At 45.5% G+C, this 20,226-nt stretch overlaps 1 protein-coding gene across 14 annotated transcripts in view; it reads left to right on the plus strand.

Annotated features, from left to right (window-relative positions):
* PAK3 (p21 (RAC1) activated kinase 3) overlaps window positions 1–20,226 on the plus strand; it is a 302,356-nt gene that overhangs the window by 170,904 nt on the left and 111,226 nt on the right. For 2 of the 14 annotated variants that reach the window (XM_021080675.1, XM_021080684.1), the window contains exons 4-5: window positions 682–796; window positions 4,868–5,026. The exons of 8 other annotated variants lie outside the window; for them this stretch is intronic. The gene's annotated coding sequence lies outside the window, so the exon portion shown is untranslated. Of the gene's footprint in view, window positions 1–681; window positions 797–1,269; window positions 1,497–4,867; window positions 5,027–20,226 lie in introns of all 14 variants that reach the window. 4 more of the 14 variants (XM_021080677.1, XM_021080679.1, XM_021080690.1 and 1 more) reach the window with 3 other exon arrangements.

The raw sequence follows: 20,226 nt of genomic DNA on the forward strand, positions 1-20,226 counted from the left end.
ACCAGAGACTGGGGTGTATGCTGGGTAAAAGCTGACAGCTGTGAATCTCAAGACCAGGGGGACCTTGGGATGTCAAGGAGCTGACCCTCCAAGCCACCAAGCAGGCAAGTGGGCCTTGTAGGTGAGACCTAACAGGAAAAGGGGGGTTGGCTTGTGATAGGGGTACAGGCTAGAGGCCACAACACCTGAAGGACATTCCAACTAGCTGACCATTCCCACAGGTTGCACATATTCTCCCTGGAGGCGGAAATGGACTCTAGAGCAGAGGAGTTTTCTTTTGGGGGAGGGGAGCAGAGGGACGTGCCAAGCGAGGGAAATGAGGAATTAACTGCGGGGATTGGGAGGTGCTGCCCTCACCAGAGACTCTGTTCTTAGGAGGTTGGAGACTAAGTTACTATGAAGTCAAAGTGGGTAGCCAAGGCAAAAAAAAAAAAAAAAGAAAAGAAAAGAAAAAAAAAAACAACCAACCCTACAAAACTCAGATCTCTAAATCAGATGGAGTAGGTAGGTGCGATCAGATGGAGTAAATAGGAACAAAGCCTTAGAGAGACACAGAAGAAGAAAAGAGCTCTCATTTTTACAAGGCACCCAAAGGCCCTAACTTCCCTGGTGAGATGGGGGAATTGTGCTGGCTGAGGCACTGTGGGTCGGCCCACACTTAAGGGCGTGATTTCTCCCTAGCTGGAGAATCAATAGCATTGCCACCCGTGTAACCTACCTTCAGGAGCCAGTAGCTTTGGTCAAGGGAAGAAGAATCTTGATGAGCAGCAGCCTCAACAACTGGCTCTTCCACTGGGTAAGGAGAAAGGAAGTGGGGGGGGGGGAACTTGGCGGGAGGGGCTTCTTATTGGGGCCAGACAGGTAGGTCGACTGCTTTTACATGGGCTGGGTGAACCCCGGGCCTGGTCCGGGACCCCTGCTCGGGGCATAGGGGTATTAGCCTGTGCTCAGAAAGTAAGCCCTCCTTCCCAGGGGCCCATGGGACCCTGTGCAGGCCAGGGACGGCACAAACCACTGCCCTAGAAGGTAAGTGAAGCTGCTGAGGCATCTAGGGTGCAGCTCCCCCAACCTCCCCACCTGCCAGAGGCGAGGCGGTTCCCTCTGCAGAGCCTGGGGTGAACCCGCCTGCCAGCTGGGCACTGCGCGGCTTCTCCAGCAGGGGGCAGGAGAGGGCAGGCGGCCGCCTGCGCGGGGGCCGAGCCCTCCATTTCCGGTGTGAAGCCTGAGCCTCGGATCAAGTGACAGCCATACATTTCACATCTGATTTAGGGGTACCGGACCACCAGATGAACCCTCGGGTCTGGCAGTCTGTTTCCATTTCCTCCCAGAAATGTGTCGCCTCCTACCGCGCGCTCCGCGACTTCGGAAGGCATTTGCATTTACATCCGCGGTGATTACTGGAGTCGCTAATACAGCCTAACTCGGAGTTTAATTGGAAATGTTAATCAATGCGATGGATCCGTGTCTGATTTGCACAATCGGCCAATTATCTGCAGGTTGGGGCAATCTGTGCTGCACCCAGGGGGCTGCGAGGAGGGGGCGAGATGGCATAGCCACAGCTGGGTCTGCAGGCTGGAAGCGAAATGAGGGAAGTGGACCTTGAAGACTGGGAAGAGATGAACAGTCTCCTGGTAGGGAATGCAAATCAGGAAAGGCCTGGGCGCCTGATCACTGAGATGGAATAGGACTGTCTTGGAGCCCACACCCTGGAGATGGAAGCCAGGGTTTTGCCCTGCTGTGGGAGGGATTTGCAGGAAGGCATTTTTTTTTTTTAGGGACTCAAGGACTAAGAGCTGGGGTCTAGCCAGCTCTGGGACTTGGAAGTCAGGCATTCTGGTCTGAGTGTTTCTGCTCTTCTCTGCATCTCAGTTTTCTCATCTTTCGAAAGCTGGGGTTGAACTAGTTGGTTTCTAAGGCGGTGGTGACATGTTAGGAAGCGGGTCCGTTTGTTCTTGGTAATGAAAACAGATTCACTAAAGGAAAGCCCCCCCCCCCCGCCCCAAATATCCTACCTCTTCTAAATCACACTTTTTGGCATGCTTTTAATTCCGGGGGCGGAAACAATAGAAAACAAACCCACACACATTTCGTCTCTCTCAGCAGTGTGGCCTTTTATTTCATTTAAATTGAAACGGGGAAAAGAAACACCCAAGTGCAGAATCTGCCCCTCTAACCAAGCCCCTGAAAAGCTCTGTGAGGGAGGGGTGTCTTACACAGATCTTACTCCCTGGAGGCGGGAGGCAGCTATGCACTAGCGGCCCTGATTCCCTAACTCAGTCTCCGAATAGAAGGACTTGGGGCGAGGGTGAAGGAAGGGCCTGGCTTAGGGTATGCATCCTTTTCCTTCTATTTCCACCCACCCACCCCCACCACTGAGCCTGAGCCAGGTAGATGTTTTGGAATTCTGCACTTTCAAGAGCCATTCCCTCTAACCATCAGCACAATCGCGCCCTCTAGTGACCTCAATGGGGACACTTTTGGCAGAACTCCCTATAGGTCCCATGGCCCAGCACGGGTGCCAGTTCTCAACCCTCTGTGCCGCTGCGCTGCTACTCGCCTTGGAGGAGGGACCCAGTCCTTCCGCTTGAAGGAAAACCAGCGGCTGTAGCTTCCTGCAGATCCATCTAATATACGGATGAGGCTGGGAGTTGAAAGAGGGAGCCGTTACTGCCCCAATGCCCAGTTTACTTCTTTGGGGCTGAAAAAGGTTCCAGAGCATTCCCAGCTATCTTCAGTGCTGGGCCAGGCACTTGCCATGGGAGGGCTCTGTGGTAGAGAGAGTGGTTGTCCACAGCTTCCCCCACCCCACGAAAAAAAAGATGGCAGCCCTAATCCCCAGACAGATGCTGGCAGGAAGCTGGAACACTGCAAGGCTGGGGTGCTTGGTCGGCACACAGTGTGTGCACTGATCTCTACTCCAGCCTCCAGCAGGAGGCTAAGCCATGGGTGCACACACAAGGCGATATAGATGTGCAACACGGTACAGGCACGCAGCGTGGCTGTGACATAGACATACACACCAATATAGATTAGGCACAGGCGCCCCATAGCACAGAATAGAGGCAATACACATGCACCAGAGTGCAGACCCATACAGCAGAGGGCACATACCCAGTACGGTACTTACACGATACATATATACAGCATGAAGTAAACACAGCTGCACATGCACACGACACGGTACAGGCACACAAGTACAAAGTGGTACAGGGATGCCGCTCAGATGTACCCAACTCCATATCTGCTCACACACTGGACACACCCCCACTTCCAACACTTTACCCCCTGGCTGGTGAGTGGAGTGTGGCCGCCAGGTGGGGCTCTGTATCCTGCCCGTCGGGTCTGCACGGGCTGCAGCTGTGCAACTGGTGGGTTCAAAGCAGGCTGCCATGGAGTTAAGAGGCAGCTGAGCAGAAGTGGAGGTAGAGCCAAGCAAAGCTCTGGATCTTGCATAGAAACCAGGAGATGCTTGGTTAGTAGGATGCATTCCCCTGCCCCGTCCTCTAGCGAGGGCCAGGGGACCTCCTGCTGCCATTCCTCTGGAGCCCTCTCCAAGCCCCGCCCCTCTCTGGAGCGCTGGCAGCCCTCCCTTCCTTACCCCCACCCCAGCGCCCTTGCCGGATGAGCTCATGCAGCGGGGGAGGGGCTGGCACACCACTCAGCAGCGCAGTGGGTAGGATCTGGAGAGGCTGCTTGGAGTGTGCGTGCATGTGGGGAGCTCACAGGGAATGCCAGGGCCCCTGGGGGACAGACGTGCTCTGGAGGCTTGCTAGCAGCAACTGGCGGACTTGGGGTATGGCTTGGTCTTTGGATTCGAGAAAGGGGGCTCACGGAGCTCTTCTTGGCTCCCTGAGGCTTCAGTTTTACTCTCTCTACCTTAAGATAGTCATCCGTCCATGTCTTCGGATTAGGATCCTCTGCGTTCTGGAATCCTCTACTAGAATGCGTGCTGGCCTGGATCTGGCTCTGTTGGAAGTTAGCACACAGGTGCTGCTCTTTGTGGAGGACAAACACCGCGGAGGATCAAGAGGGGCAGGATAGCAAGCGCTGCAGGGCTTGGAGTCCTATCAAGGGCCTCCTTTGGAGGCTCAGGCGATTGTGGGGAAAGGCAGAAAAGGGAGAGGTTCAGGAGACCCTGTCTCCTTTGTGGTTGGACATGGAAACCTCTTTGGGGAAGATAGGGTAAATGGTAACCCCCCTAAAGCCCCCACCCCCATGTCTTCACCCAAAGAAATTGGGGTGGAGGTGGGGAGAGACATCCCTGGGGTAGAGATTGGGGGAAGGCAGAGGAAAGTTCCAATTAGGATCAGAGGCAGCTGTGAGATGAGAGCAAATAAGGGAAACTCACCCACCAACCCAGGGAAGGAAGTTGCTGAGAAGAGCAACAGGAATGGTGGTGAAGACTGGAAGTTGAGGCTTGAAATCATCTGAACAGCCAGGTCTTTAGGAAGCTCAGGGATCCTCAGAGCCAAACCTGCCTCCTCCATCAGCTCTCAGTTTGCCGTAAATATGCTGATACTTCACATCTGTCCTATTTGGTTCAGTGCTCTCAGCACTTGTCCATGGTGACTAGGGCAGGTCTTTTTTACCCACGAGCAAGCAGCTCCAGAGTGGTGAAGTGCCATGTTCTCAACTTGAAACTTCCAGTTCAGTGTCCTTTCTGGACTCCTCCGTGCCAAAGCGTCTTTGCACTTCTCGACTCTGATGCTCTGCTTTCTTCGTAAGGGGTTTTCTGAGAGTCCCTGCAGTGTGTGTGTGTGTGTGTGTGCGCGCGCGCACGCGCGTGTGACATTTGCAGAGTTGGACTAGGGAGTAGTAGCAGTTGGGGCAAGAGGTTCCCTCTCCCCCACAATGCTTCTCTCGGCAGGTTTCCCCCCAAGCAAGAGCAGCTGAGTCCTTGCATCTTGTGGCGGCTGGTGTGCCCAGCACTGAGTCCGTGGGAGCTGAAGGCAGCTGAAGGCAGCCCGGCCCCTTCTCATGGGCAGCACCCACCTGTGCTGAGGTCCTGCAGCGGTGGCCGTGTGAGGTGAGTAATGCATTCCAGGGCAGGGAGTTAGGGATCTCCAAATCCAGAGAAATGCCACCTTTCCACCTGAGCTCCCAATATTCAAGACCCCTGCCTGAGCCTCACGAGCCAGGCCTCAGGGCACAGCTGGTACTTTCTGGGGGAGCGTGCCCAGTACGGCCACCCTTGCTCTCTTGGTTCCCCACATCTCGCATATGAGAATGACAGCCTTGACCTACATCCTGGAGTGAGTAGGAGAAACAACCCAACAGTCATTGCCAGGTCCTTTGCAAATGTCAAGCTCCATCCAAGAGCTTCAGTGTAATACAGACATGCTTCCCCTCAAGCTGTCATTTCCTTTCTTCTTGCTTTCCTGATGTCAAAGTGGCATTTCAGCCACATGCCACAAATGCACCAATTAGTTCCTGTAATTTCTACTGCCCCATAACCTGAATTTTACCTTCCTGTTCAAAGTGTGCCCCCACCCCATGCATCCCAGCTTCTGGGCATGGCAGGCTTAACTTCAACCTTCCAGAACGTTCCCTCTGTCTTCCCACCCAATCAGGGAGCATTGCCTCCCCCAGCTCTCCAACAACACCTGAGTCTGTAGCATATAGCGCAGCCCTTGCTTCTCTGCTGTCTTGACTAGTTCTTGCATGGTTTTTGGAGCATTCATCCTGGCAGATAAACGAGACAGTAAGCTCTTCAGGAGCAGGACTGGATTTCACAGATCTCTTAAATCTCTCTCATCAGGGGCTGACAGTCCCCCAGCAGCTTTTTCGTTTGGCCCTCTTTCTCTTCCTTTCCACCTCTTTCAGGTTTCTTGGCATGTCTCTCTGATCTGTCTCTTTTTCCTCTCAGGCAGCCATGGTCATTTCCTCTGTTGTCTCCTCCGTCTGGCCTTCTGTTGCCATATGCTGCGGCCCAGCTATCTGTTTGTATCTTACCATCCCTCTGTCTCTCTGTCTAGTCTTCTGTCTCTATCAGTTACGGAGGCTTCTCTCGTATTGTCCACGTCAGAACCCAACAACCGAAATAAAAAATACCCAACCAGAAAAACACCCTAAAAAAGCAAGTGAGGAATATGCAGTGCAGTTCCCTTTCATACCGAGCCTGTCCTGGGCCCACAGGACAAAGGAAAATTGCAGCTCAGCGGCAGGTGTTTCTGAGATGCCTTCTCATGGAGGGGAAGCCCCAGAGTTTGGGCCGTGAGATGGCAGGTATGAAATTACAGCCTTGTGGATACGGATGCGTTCAGCTTTCTAGAGATGCTCTGGCAGGGACTCCTCTATAGAGCTTGAGCACCAGAAGGTAACCAGAACTGGCTAAAAGAAGAAGCAAGCCCCGGGTCTCTCCTGGGTGTTCTATGACAGCCACAGTAGTAACTTATATTTATTGAGCGCCTACTGTTGCCAGCACTGTGCAAGGCATTTTACTTGTGTGAATGTGTCTGAGCCTATAGTAATTCTGCAAGGTAGGTATTTTTTTTTCTAATGGTTGCTGGTTTTGTTTCTGATTATAAAGGTGATATTAGCTCAAGGTAGATATTTTTATCATCACTGCTTTACCCACGAAGGAATCGAGGTTGAGAGGGGCTAAGGAACTGGTGTGTCCCTGGACATCTGTTGTGACTTTGGGTGGAAAGACACTTCCTGGAGAGGTTCTCCGCACCCCAGATTATTTCGGTACTTTCCAGTACTCTCTCTCACACACACACTCCCAAGCACACTCACACCCTCTTAAACATTCACACAATCCTATTTACCTCCCTGACTCACATCCACACTCGCTGGACACACTGGGCGTATTCATAACGACTGTCCCTCTTACACCCTTACCCTGAGTATGAGCACATTTACAAACACACTCTGTACAGGTACATTCATACTGCCACACACTGATACACACTCGCATTTATACATTCACATTTCTGCACTGACCCAGACTCATACCTGCCATACACCCCTCCCTCAGATTCTCACACACATACCTTTGCGTTCCTTTTTTTTTTTTGATTTTTTTAAGGCTGCATCTGCAGCATATGCAAGTTCCCAGGATTAGGGGGTCAAAGCGGAGTTACAGCCGCCAGCCTATGCCACAGCCACGGCCATGCCAGATCCAAGCCGCGTCTTCGACCTACACCAAAGCTCACGGCAACGCCGGCTCCTTAACCCACTGAGTGAGGCCAGGGATGGAACCTGCGTCCTCATGGATACCAGTCAGGCTTGTTATCAGTGAGCCACACGGGAACTTCCTGCATTCCTTCTTAGTTCTCACACTTTCCCAGCCACAGCTACACACTCACATCCACACAAAGGGTACAGTCACCCTTAACCCACAAATTCCTACGCTGTTACACACACTCTGTACGCAGACATAGCTTGACTTTCCCCTGCCTGTTGTTCATACGCACACTCAGTTTCATACCCTCCAGCAAGTTTACACTGATGTCACCATTTCTTCCTCGCAGTTAACACGTTTTACACAGCTCATACCTCACTGGAACACACGTGTGCATACATGCTTACGTGTTCCTACTTATATGGTTTACACCATGAAAACAGTCTCACCCATTTAAACTCTTCTGTTTTCTTACACTCAGAATCACATTCTCTTCCACTCACATACTCAGCACTGACACAGTCACTCTAACCCCATCACATTCACACGTAACCACACTTGCATATGGGGAACACTCATTTTGACAGATTCACCATAGTGCTCCTAGTGATCCACACTCCCACCCGTGTCATACTTTCCCAAATTCTTTTTTTTTTTTTGTCTTTTTGCCTTTTTTAGGGCTGCCCCTGCGGCGTATGGAGGTTCCCAGGCTAGGGGTCGAATCGGAGCTGTAGCCGCCAGCCTACACCAGAGCCACAGCAACACTGGATCTGAGCCGCATCTGCCACCTACACCATAGCTCATGGAAACACCGGATCCTTAGCCCACTGAGCGAGGTCAGGGATCGAACCCGCATTCCCATGGATCCTAGTTGGGTTCGTTAACCACTGAGCCACAGAGGGAACTCCCCAAGTTCTTATAAATATCCCCACACTGATGTTATGACATTCATAGACTTTCTCACTAACACACCTTGTAACACACCCAATTGCAGACAGTAGTTCATAATCACAGCTGTCACTCTTCCGCCACTATTTGCCACTGTCTCTTGTCACCACTACTAAAAGGAAGAGTGTTTCTCTCGGTCAGGGTGCCAGTGGGACTAGCTCTTTCTAGTAGAAAGGAGTGGGATTTATGTCTAGGATTAAAAGGAAGCAGCTTGCACCGTCCGATCAAGTTTTACATCCTTTAGCCATAGTTTCCTTTTACAGAAACCATCCCTAACAAGCAGACCCTTAGCCAGTCCTTCCCAAAGATGTTAGGGCTTAGATGGTTTATTTTTTTTGGACGTTTATGGCTTAACTTGCCACTTCATTTCTCTCCCAAGGGGCAGGGACGCTGAAGTCTGCATTTCTTTACGCAGTCTTGATGGCTTCCTATGCAACAGTGTGTGTCTCTGATTTTATGTTTATGATCTGGAATTGCCTGCAGATTAGACACATGGAAAGGGCAGCCCTGCTTCCAGAACATACCTCTAATGTAGCCAGGTCTACTTTTCCCCTGTTAACCCTGGACCACGGAGTTCAAGAAAGAGAAAGAAAAGGTTAAAGAGCTAGCTGGATGATAAAACATGTTTCTATTGTAAGTGTGCACGCGCCTATATAGACCCCACTGGAGTTTCGACAGCTGTTACTAACAAGTGAAGGGAGGAAATTTCTCCGTAGGCGTGGGTAAAGACAAGCTGAAGAAACTTCCTTGCGCTCCAGACAGACGGTAGATTTCCCTGCAGAGGGTGGGAAAAAAAAAAAAACCAACCAAAAACCAAACCAGGAGGGAAGCAGTTGATCAGGAGCTTGGTACCCGAGCCACGTACCACCCTAGTCCCGCAAGAGCACCTTGTCAGGGTCTCTGTAGGTCACTGCTGTCTCCGCTGGCATCTCCCTGGAGTAAAAGTAGTGCTAAATATGACCAAGCTGCCATTTGCTATGGGTTCCGCCCCACGGCGGGAAGAGCCTGTACTCTGGAACCCCCCCCTCCCCCCATTATTAGATTGAGACCTTCTTCGATAGCAGAGATCACACCGTCTTACTTATTTTGGATTCCCGAGGCCTAGCACAAGGCCAGGCCCAGGGCAGCTACTTACGAACCTCACTGAAGAAACGCAAAGGGGTCAGTGGGCAACCCCATGTTGTCAGGTCAGATCTGGTGCCTCCCTTCCTCAAGCCCAGAATTCCAGTGGCATTACCCGCTCAGATGGAGGCTCTTCCAGGCGCCCCACATCGTGCAAGGCCCAGGGAGCAATTCAAGTGGGCCAGAGGCACATACTCTGCCCTTGAGGGAATTTCATTTGAATGAGAAAGATGGAGTCACCAAGAAACAGTGGTACATGGCAGTTTTGAAGTCTGGGGTTAGAGGAACCTTTTATCATGTAATCCAGTAGTCTTTGGGTTCCAAAGGCCTTGAGGGCCTGCGAGTGGCTGGGAACAGCAGCCAGGATTTAGAGCAGCCATTTCCCAAAGCCACTGTCGTCGTAGACATCTTGCTTAGCGCAGGGAAGGAAGATGTGTCATCTTCCTAGCAGGTTGTGTAACAAAGCGCTTTGTCACTGGGCATACGGCAGAGGAAGAAAAGTGAGCTTTTAGGCCTTAATGGAAACATTGTACTTAATTAAGATTTAGCTACCACCTCCTCCAGGAGACAGCTTTAGGGAAATAGCCCAGCAAATTTACATTTGATCGTTTCTGCCGATATGCTGAGGCTCACCAAAAGCAATTTATAAAACTTGACAGTACTGGCTGAATTTTAAGGAGGGAAAGAGTGCACCTGCCTGAATTCCCTTGAATACAGTGAGGAGCACTAAGTAAGGAGACCCACCCGTTGCATTTATGTGGTATTTTAATACTTCTTGAAATATTTGACTACCTTTTCATCTGTTAGGATAGAAGCACTAGGAGCACCAACTCTGGAGTCAGCTAGACCAGCATTTGAATCTCAATTTGGTCACTTCTGAGCCGTGTCACCTTGTCTGAGTCAATTGTTTGTCCTTCTCAAGTCTCAGTTTCCTCATCTGTAAAATGGATGTGATTGTAATACCATCTGCCTCGTTGAAATAAGATGATGTATGAAAGCATTTAGCACAGTGCCTGGCCCATAGTCAGTGCTCGAGAAATAGTAGGTCTTATTTCTCATCCTTACCACAGCCCTTGAAAGGAGGTGTTTTCAAAGGGACAGAACCTTGAGGAATCAGAGAAACAGTATGGTTCTCTGCCACCAAAGCCCCAGTTTTCACAGAAACTGGGTTGCCTGCTTTCCTTTAAGTACTTATGCCTGCTTAACCACAAGCTGGGGGTCAGTGCTCATTCCCACTTAAGAAGATGAGTGAAAAAGAAAATTAACCCACGAGTGTTTCCTCAATTCCTGTGTCATTTTAGGACATGCTTTTCTGGCCACTGTAGCATTGATTCTTACTCATTTCAATGTCCCCTCTAGGCCTATAACTTGCCCCCTGAAATGGGGATGCGCTCAGTAATGTCACCCTCATTTGCCGGTACAGAAACTTGGCAGAGGAGGAATGGAAAGGACTCCTGATGCTGGTGGGGCCCGAGGTCTGGTCTCTAACCACAAGCACACCTCTGCCCTTGATTCTGATGTTGACTCGTCTGCTCTGTGGGTAGAGGGTCTGCTCATTTCCAGGCTTTGGTCCCAAACAGCACAGTGGAGGCACAGTTCACTCACTTCAAAGCCCTAAGAACATTCATATCCTTGCAAAAGCTGTGGGTTCCTGAGAACTTGTCATATCACATAAACTGTAGTGTGATTGAGGAAGCATAAATAAGAGCATGGGCTTTGGAGTCACGCAGACATGGGATTGTAGAGTCTTACTCTGTGTCCTTGGGGAGTGAGCTGATGTCTCTGAACATCCGTTTCATCTGTAACATGGAAATAGCAACACCGTAAGTGGTTATGTGAATTATCTGAACTCGTACATGAGTAACTGTTAGCAGAGTGCCTGGGACCTAATCAAATCTCAGTGAATGGTGTTGATTCTGTTGATGGCTTATGAAGTCTGCGGCAGTGATTGTAAACACCTTCTACTGGCGAAATATGTAAAATGACTTCAAAGCATTTCCCACATGTAGACCATTGGATACTCACACTCTCTTGGGGAGGTAGTCGTGGTTTGTACATTAGGACATAGATTCAGAGCAACCAAGGGATGTCCTCAAGGTCACGAAGCTCATTAGCAGTAGTGCTAGGCTGACAAGGTACCAGTCCAGGCTAAATATTTGCATCTTTGCTTGGCAAAGTCTTTGGGGTGACAGTTATCAAATAGGAGCTGTGTGAACTGAGCATAATCCTTCTTGTGAAAAAATGTCTAAATGCTCGCTAGCTGCAATTTATCTGCTAGTCGAACCACATTGTGTTTCTCTCTATATCTTGTACCATGAAAGACCAGCATGTTGCTAAAGTGCGACAAATGTGACATAAGAGTACCCTTTGCAACAAGGCTGAGTGATCTATGGCCACAGTGGTACCATTTCCCACCAAAAGGAAAATCTTTCTTGGGGCATGCTGTGTGGTTTTGTTCATGCTGTGCCTACAGCATCCAAAAGTTCCTGGGCCAGGGATCAAATTGATGCCACAGTAGTCACCCAAGCCACAGCAGTGGCAACACCAGATCCTTACCCCGATGAGCCACCAGGGAACTCCCAGAGTCTGGAAAGTCTTGAAACATACTGAAACACATCAACAGAACTCTTGGTTGTTTCTCTCCTGACCTGAACGCTACAAGGCATCAACTTTAGTTGAACTCTAGGGAAAGGATGGAGGACAAAAAGATAAGAACCCTTTGGACCTTTCTGTGACATTTGCCTCACAGATAGACTCATCTTGAAATACTCTTCTCTTGGTTTCCATGATGTCATAGGGTCAGTTCCTCCACTTCTTTAACCATATTTCTCAAGGATCTCTGGTTGCTTTTCCAGACCCTAAATGTTGGTGTTCCCCTGAGGTCCTTCCTACTCTTTTATTCTGTACTTTTAAGCTGGGCAATTGTACCTGCTCCCATGCTGGTAGTTTCCAAATTAATGTTTTCAGCCCATGTGTCCTCCTCTCCATCGAGTGATTTCATAATGCCAAATAAATGTGTTAGAACTATGGCTACATTTGTATTTATTGTCTTAATTTTGCTGTCTCTACTGAGAGGAATAGATATAGCTAGAGAGAGATTTTTCTTTTCCTGCCCATGTAAATTGATGGTTTCTTCAGATTTTTTTTTTACTTGCTATGTAATGAAGACAAGGTGCTTAGATATTTGTTTAACTTCCCACTAGATATTTTTACTGAGTTAATTGTTTAATTTTTACTGAGATATCCAGTGGGTCACTGTGCTTGTTCTCGCTTCTTTGTATATGGACTAATACAAAAGTTACATGGTCAAGGACCATTTGCAGATATTTCGTCTTTGTAGAATGTTTATGTTTGTTGGTAGAGTTTCTATAAAATTTTTAAAACTCATAAGTGCCATCCTTTTGGCCAAAACCAGAATAATGTGTATATTATCTTGGGAATATGATTTCTTGCTGTCTAGTGGCTGCTAATTTAAGGGGCCCTCCCACATCATCATACTTGTTGTCAGCATGCCAACGTCATTAGCTTTTTAAAAAAATGTCATTCTAAGCTAGTTGTTTACTCTCATTTCAAAAAAAAAAAAACCCACAGAAACTGAGGCACAATTCTTTTTTTAATTTTTTAAATCTTTTTGTATTACTCAAATAAATTTATCACATCTGTAGTTGTATAATGATTGTTACAATCCATTTCACAGGATTTCCATCCCACAACCCCAGCGCACCCCCCCCACCCCCCAAACTGTCTCCTCCGGAGACCAAAAGTTTTTCAATGTCTGTGAGTCAGTATCTGTTCTGCAAATAAGTTGTCTGTCCTTTTTTCAGATTCCACATGTCAGTAAAAGCATTTAATGTTGGTGTCTCATTGTATGGCTGACCTCACTTAGCATTGATAGTTTCTAGGTCCATCCATGTTGCAAAAAATGCTGGTATTTCATTCTTTTTAATGGCTGAGTAATATCCCACTGTGTATATGTACCACATCTTCTTGATCCACTCCTCTGTCGATGGACATTTAGGTTGTTTCCATGTCTTGGCTATTGCAAATAGTGCTGCAATGAACATCGGAGTACATGTGTCTTTGCGAGTCGTGGTTTTCTCTGGATAGATGCCCAGGAGTGGGATTGCTGGATCCAATGGTAGTTCTATGTTTAGTTTTCTGAGAAATCTCCATACTGCTTCCACAGTGGTTGCCCCACTGTACAATCCCACCAACAGTGTACTAGTATTCCTTTTTCTCCACACCCTCTCCAGCACTTCTTGTTTGTAGACTTTTGGATGATGGCCATTCTGGCTGGTATAAGGTGGTACCTCATAGTGGTTTTGATGTGCATTTCTCTAATAATGAGTGATATTAAACATCTTTTCATATGTTTCTTGGCCGTCTGTATGTCTTCCTTGGAGAACTGTCTGTTTAGATCCTCTGCCCATTTTTTTGATGGGGTTGTTTGTTTTTTTGGTATGGAGCTGTAGAAGGTGTTTATAAATTTTGGAGATTAATCCCTTGTCAGTTAATTCATTTGCGAAGATTTTCTCCCATTCTGTGGGTTGTCTTTTCGTGTTGTTTAGAGTTTTCTTTGCTGTGCAGAAACTTTGAAGTTTGATTAGGTCCCATTTGTTTATTTTTGTTTTTATTGTTCAATACTCTAAGGGGTGGATCTGAGAAGATGTTGCTATGGTTTATGTCAGAGAGTGTTTGGCCTATGTTTTCCTCTAAGAGTTTTATAGGGTCTGGTCTCATATCTAGGTCTTGAATCCATTTTGAGTTTATTTTTGTGTATGGTGTTAGGGAGTGTTCTAATTTCATTCTTTTCCGTGTGGCTGTCCAGTTTTCCAAGCACCACTTATTGAACAAGCTGTCCTTTCTCCATTGTATATCCTTGCTTCCTTTGTCATAGATTAGTTGGCTGTAGGTGCATGGGTTTAATTCTGTGCTTTCTATCCTGTTCCACTGATCTGTATTTCTGTCTTTGTGCCAGTACCACACAGTTTTGATGATTGTTGCTTTGTAGTATAGTCTGAGGTCCGAGAGCCTGATTCCTCCAGCTCCATTTTTCTTTTTCAGGATGTCTTTTGCTAGTCTGGGTCTTTTGTGCTTCCAAACAAACTTTAAAGTATTTTGTTCAAGTTCTGTGAAAAATGTCCTTGGTAATTTGATAGGGATTGCATTGAATCTGTATATTGCCTTAGGTAGTATAGTCATTTTGATAAAATTAACTCTTCCAATCCATGAACATGGTATATCTTGCCATCTATTTGTGTCATCTTTGATTTCTTTCATCAGTGGCTTATAGTTTTCAGAGTACAGGTCTTTTGTCTCTTTAGGTAGGTTTACTCCTGGGTATTTTATTCTTTTGGATGCGATGATAAACAGGATTGCTTGCCTAATTTCTTTTTCTGTTCTTTCATTGTTAGTGTATAGAAATGTTCTTGATTTCTGTGTATTAATTTTGTATCCTGAGACCTTGCCAAATTTGTGGATGAGCTCTAACAGTTTTCTGGTAGAGTCTTTAGGATTCTCTAGGTATAGTATCATGTCATCTGCAGATAGTGATACTTTTACTTCTTCCTTTCCAATTTGGATCCTTTTTATTTCTTTTACTTCTCTGATTGCTGTGGCTGGGACTTCCAGAACTATGTTGAAGAGTAGTGGTGAGAGCGGACATCCTTGTCTTGTTCCTGATCTCAGTGGGAATTCTTTCAGCTTTTCACCATTGAGAATGATGTTAGCTCTGGGTTTGTGATATATGGCCTTTATCATGTTGAGGTAGGTTCCTGCTATGCCCTCTTTCTGAAGGGTTTTTATCAGAAATGGGTGTTGGATTTTGTCAAAAGCTTTTCCTGCATCTATTGAGAGGATCATATGGTTTTTATTCCTCAGTTTGTTAATGTGGTATATTAGACTGATTGATTTGTGGATTTTGAAGAACCCTTGCATCCCTGGGATAAATCCCACTTGATCATGATGTACAATCCTTTTAATGTATTGTTGGATGTGGTTTGCTGGTATTTTGTTGAGGATTTTTGCATCAATGTTCATCAGTGAAATTGGCCTGTAGTTTTCTTTTGTTGTGGTATCTTTGTCTGGTTTTGGTATCAGGGTGATGGTGGCCTCAGAGAATGAGTTCGGGAGTATCCCTTCCTGTGCAATTTTTTGAAATAGTTTCAGAAGGAGAGGTGTTAGCTCTTCTCTAAATGTTTGGTAGAATTGGCCTGTGAAACCATCTGGTCCTGGACTTTTGTTTGTTGGAAGTTTTTTAATCACAGTTTCCATTTTAGTTCTTGTGATCAGTTCTTTCATCTTCTATTTCATCTTGGTTTAGTTTTGGAAGATTGTGCTTTTCTAAGAATTTGTCCATTTCTTCTAGGTTTTCTGTTTTATTAGCGTAGAGTTGCATATAGTAAGTAGTCTCTTTGATCCTTTGTATTTCTGTAATGTCCATTGTTACTTCTCCTTTTTCATTTCTAATTTTATTGATTTGAGTCCTCTCTCTTTTTTTCTTGATAAGTCTGGCTAAGGGTTTATCAATTTTGTTGATCTTTTCAAAGAACCAGCTTTTCATTTCATTGATCTTTTCTATGGTTTTCTTTGTTTCTATTTCACTGATTTATGCTCTAATCTTTATGATTTCTTTCCTTCTACTAACTTTGGGGCTTGTCTGTTCTTCTCTCTGGAGCTGCTTTAGATGTAAAGTTAGCTTGTTTATTTGAGCTTTTTCTTCTTTCCTGAGTTCAGCTTGTATTGCTATAAACTTTCCTCTTAGAACAGCTTTTGCTGCATTCCATAGGTTTTGGATTGTCATGTCTTTGTTGTCTTTTGCTTCTAGGTATTTTTAAATTTCTTCTTTGATTTTTTTAGTGATCCATTGGTTGTTTAGTAGCATGTTTTTTAGTCTCCACATGTTTGTGTTTTTTGCAGTTTTTTTCTTGTTGTTGATTTCCAGTCGTATAGCATTGTGTTCGGAAAAGATGCTTGATATGATTTCAATTTTCTTAAAGTTACCGAGGTTTGATTTGCAGCCCAGGATGTGATCAATCTTAGAGAATGATCCATGTGCACTTGAGAAGAATGTGTATTCTGATGCTTTTGGATGGAATGTCCTATAAATATCTATTAAGTCCATCTGGTTTAATGCTTCATTCAGGGCCAGTGTTTCCTTATTGATTTTCTGCCTGGATGATCTGTCCATTGCTGTAAGTGGGGTGTTAAAGTCTCCCCCCCCCCACTATGATTGTGTTATTGTCAATTTGTCCTTTTAAGGTTGTTTGCAGTTGCCTTATGTATTGTGGTGAACCTATGTTGGGTGTGTCGATATTTGAAATTGTTATATCTTCTTCTTGGATTGATCCTTTGATCATTATGTAATGACCTTCTTTGTCCTGTAAGATATTCTTCATTTTAAAGTCTATTTTGTCTGTTATGAGTATTGCTACTCCAGCTTTCTTTTGATCCTCATTTGCATGAAATATTTTCTTCCATCCTCTCCCTTTCCGTTTGTATGTGTCCCTAGAAGTGAAGTGGGTCTCTTGAAGACAGCATATATATGGATCTTGTTTTTGTATCCATTCAGCCAGTCTATGTCTTTTGGTTGGGGTGTTTAGTCCATTAACATTTCAGGTAATTACTGATATGTATGTTCTTATTGTGAGGCACAATTCTGTTTGGAATCCTGAACAACAAATAACTGAAGGCTACACTGGGCATGTAATAATGTACAGCATGATGACTATAGTTATTAATACCATATTTTATACTTGGAAATTTGTTAAGAGAGTGGTTTTCACCCTACCAAAAAGCGAAACAAAATAAGAAAAAGCGATGTGAGGTGCTGGGTATATACATTAACTTCATCGTGATACCTTTTCACAATGTATACCTATACCAACCATCAATCACATGGCACAATGTAAATATATAAATTTTTAATTTGTCAATTATCCATCAATAAATCTGGGAAAACCCCTAAAGACTTAACAAACCATTAGTCCTTCCCCACTCCTCTGGGCCTCTTGGGATAGAAATATATTTCTATCCAGATTTCCATTTGGGGTCCCAAGACCAGTAAATCCCACCAGGCCTAGCATCCCTGCCATCTTTGGCCAAGGTCCCAAATAGAGCCCCTTCTTGAAACCTCTCTTCTCTTGTCTTTCTATTTCCATATTGGCCATGCTTCCTCTCCTATGGCTCCTTTTCTCAGACTTATCTCTTTTCAAAATTATTTCCATGTTGCCCCCTGGAACATGCTACTCCATGGGGCCAAAAAAAAAAAAAAAAATTCCCCAAGTCTTCCCCCTGCTATATCTAAGACTGCATTGTTATCCAAGTGATAATTCTGAAATTCAAAACTAATCATGCCATCCCACTGCTTGAAACCTCTTCATCTAGACAGGAAGCGTCCAAACCCCAAAAGCAGACGTACCGGATCCTTCTTAATTTGGTCTCTACTGATCTTGTTTTTTCCGTCCTTCTTATTTGCTACAGTCTCACCAAGTTCCCTGTAGTTCCTCTAATACAATTGTCTCTAATCTTTTATGAGCCTCAACCCATGTTATTCTTTGCGTCTGAAACGTGACCTCCCCATGGTTTGCTTACTTGTTCTTCTGAACTAGCTCAAGTGTACTTCCTCCATGAAGCATCTTTCTTCAGGCTGTTGGGAGCCCCTCTTCAGTAGCAACCTGTTGTCTTTTTTGCACTGAGCTGTCATGGCTATTATATTTGAAGTCTCTTCAGGTGCAGGACCTGTAACTTGCTCATCTCTCCCTAGACCCTGGTGATCTCCTCAGCCTTCCATACCTTGCTCAAGTGCAATATCCTCTACCTTCTCTAGGAAGCACTAGCTACCCTTCCTCCACTGGCCTTCCAAAGCATCCCCTGCCTTCTAGGGCACGTGCTAGACACTGTGTAAATGCTGAATGAATGAATAAACTTAGGAAGATTTAGGGATTTCCTCAAGATCACAAGACAATCCAGAAGTGGAGCTGGAATTTGCCATTCGTCTTTTGTTAGAGACAATTCTTTTGGGTTCATAAAAAGAGCTAACTAAAAATCAACCCCAGAAATTCAAACTACAGAACATGATATGCGACTTAGTTCTTAAATGTAATACGAAAGGAAGTAGTTTCTTTTTCCAGGTATTATGTTCTTAACACATTTCCCCAGATGAAGTCCGTTCTGCTCATATATGACTTCAGTTCTGGAAAGTGTTATGTGTCATCTCTGCTGATTTCTTCTGTAGTTCCCCAGGAGTCAGCGTTCTGGCTTTTGAAAGTCTCATACATGTTACTTTCTTCCAGAGGTTTAAGATCTGTTCTCCTTCTTACATAGCACCAGCCTCACTTGATTCAGCAGAAACAGCGTCCCAAGGCTAAGAAACATAATCTCGCATGCTTAGATGAGAGTCTTTGTTCACTGCAATATATTGTGCATTGATGTCTTACACCAACCTCATGCTTTCCATTTTTTAAATCCCGGTGAACTCCTACTCATCTTTCGATGCCACGCTGAAGTCATAGACCTCTGATCCCTCTGAGAACATTAATTATCCCTCCTGCTCTGTCCCTCCAAAGCATCCTGTGCCTACCTGGGTTGCACCCCATTGTATTCCCTATTGTATGTATGCACATCTGCCAGCCTCATTTAACTGTGAGCTCTTTGAAGCCAAGGTCGGGTCTTCCCGCATCTCTCTTTGTATACCTCCAATACCGGACACAATACCTGGTCATATGAATATTGATGGCATGAAAATGCCAGGCAGGGCAAGAGGATCTTTGGAACATCCAAATCAAACACTTTTCTTGTATGTGGAGGTATAATTACTGGCACTGATTTTTCATCCAGTAAGAGAGCAGTCAGTTAAAGAAAGCCTTCCCTCTTTCTGAATTGCTCTAGTCCCTCCTTTTTTTTAAAAAAAAGTACTCTTCATTTTGCAATACACATGCCCTTACTTGTTTTGTAGTTATATTTTTATCTGTATTTAATATACATTTTGTATATAATATGCAGCTGGAGATGAACCCCACTGGTGAAGCCTATCATCTCCCTCCGGGCTGGGCATTATCTCTTTATGCCCAACACCTCTCAAGGTACCTGGCACATAAGCTTCAGTAAATATTCGTTGTTGGAGTAAATGAATGTGCGCACAGCTGGGTTGCTGACAAAGCATGGCCTAGGGTTACTCTCTGACCCTCCTCAAAGGGGAGTAAGTCTGTCTTTTGGCAACAGGAGTCTTTGAATTGAAACTCAGCCAGCAACCCCCAAGAAGAAAGCATGCAACTGGTTTCTTTTCCTATAAAGAGCAATGTTGGGCTGACATAAGATCTCTTCTCCTCTCTTGATAACAGCTGTGTAACCTATGGACCCTAATTATTAAGTTGGCCGGAAGAGTACGGGGCATGTCGAGGTGACCTGCAGGAGACCACAAAACCTGCTGGTGGTTGGCTGATGTGGTCGTGAGGGCAGGAAATGTCTTAGGCTCAGGTCTAAGGGAGAAAGAACACTCTGAGATGACTGTTGTTTGGTACAGAATCATAATATAGAAGTATATATATACACCCACGCATTTGTATATACAATTATATATACCTTTATATGTGTGTGTATGTATGTATTTACTTATTATAAACACCCAGCTTTCCTCCCCCAATTTTTAAAAAAAAATTTTATTATAGTTGATTTACAATGTTCTGTCAATTTCTGCTGTACAGCCAAGTGACCCCGTGAAAAAAGGAATGTGTATAGATATGTATATATACACATAAATATATAGAAAGTATCACATCTACATATATACATACACACATTCTTTTTTTCACGTAATCCTCTATCATGTTCCATCATAAGTGATTGGATATCTTCCCTGTGCTATGCAGCAGGACCTCATGGCTTATCCATTCCAAATGCAATAGTTTGCCTCTACTCAACCCACACTCCCCGTCCATCCCACTCCCTCCCCCTCCCCCTTGGCAACCACTCGTCTGTTCGCCACACCCAGGAGTTTGCTTCTTTTCTGTAGATAGGTTTGTTTGTACCAT

Source organism: Sus scrofa, chromosome X (genome assembly GCF_000003025.6).
Source record: "Sus scrofa isolate TJ Tabasco breed Duroc chromosome X, Sscrofa11.1, whole genome shotgun sequence".
NCBI lineage: Eukaryota > Metazoa > Chordata > Mammalia > Artiodactyla > Suidae > Sus > Sus scrofa.